The following is a 1,087-nucleotide window of genomic DNA, read 5'->3' as shown; positions in this document are numbered from 1 at the left end:
ATGGTACATGCTGATTGTCATAAAACCATATTAATGTTGGCTATTTACAAACTGCTTTTCTAGCGAGATCACTTACCGTACCTGTTTGTGTCAAGGGTTAGACGATAACTTATTCATGCAGTCAACAATTCTAGATCCTGCTTCATAACAACACTCATCTGTCATATGAGACTATTCTAAGTAGCTAGTGGTATCTGGAAGATGAAATACCAACAAGTTTTTGACCGTTATCAAACTACTAGAGGTTACACAACAATAATCAGAAAAATCATTTCTTGCACCATAAGATATACACTGTTAAATACTTATAGAACAATTTTCACTCTTCACTCGATACAAATAACTCATTTCATACTTTACTTTCTTGGTTGTGCTCCTCCTTCGATCTTCTTGGTGGGTGGCAAAGTGATAGTAAACAGAATCAATGTGTGAACCTGGCTTTATCATTTGTTGCATGTCAAGAAAGGAATCTATTGGCAACCCGCTGCAGTAATACCTCTTACATAGAAACCATCTCTAATCATGCACGGATTTTTACTGGAAATGCTTCATTCTTGAGCATATAAGCTCAACACACCTACCACTATTGCTGTGGTGACCAGATAAATTTGTGTTGTCAGCATAACATCGTGCAAGCTAGGATTTACTGTGTGTTCGGTATCAACAAAACATCCATACTCTAACGAACAGGCATGCTTTTCAACGGTCAATAATCTGCACCTTTTATTTTCTGCAGAGCTAATAAACCGGTAATATTATTCGTAGTAATACAAACTAGACTATCAAGTTTTACATTTCTTCTCTTTAAAGGTTACTACCATCTATTTGTACTTCATGAATACACCCTTGTGTTCTGTTGAACCGTAAAGACGATCAATACATCCGCTGCATTGCTGCCACTATTTTTGGTTCACAACTCGTAACAAAGCCTTTCATAATCAGATACCGATACTATAACATCAATTCAGCATCGGCTGCCTATCATTTACAGCAGAAATAACGAATAATAAATGAGATCACAAATACCCATGATCAATTTATAAACGGTAATAAACATAAAACACTATATGCGTCATCAGAATACTGA

The sequence above is a fragment of the Vavraia culicis genome (assembly GCF_000192795.1).
Source record: "Vavraia culicis subsp. floridensis unplaced genomic scaffold supercont1.42, whole genome shotgun sequence".
Lineage (NCBI taxonomy): Eukaryota > Fungi > Microsporidia > Pleistophoridae > Vavraia > Vavraia culicis.
This window is presented reverse-complemented; position numbering follows the sequence as displayed.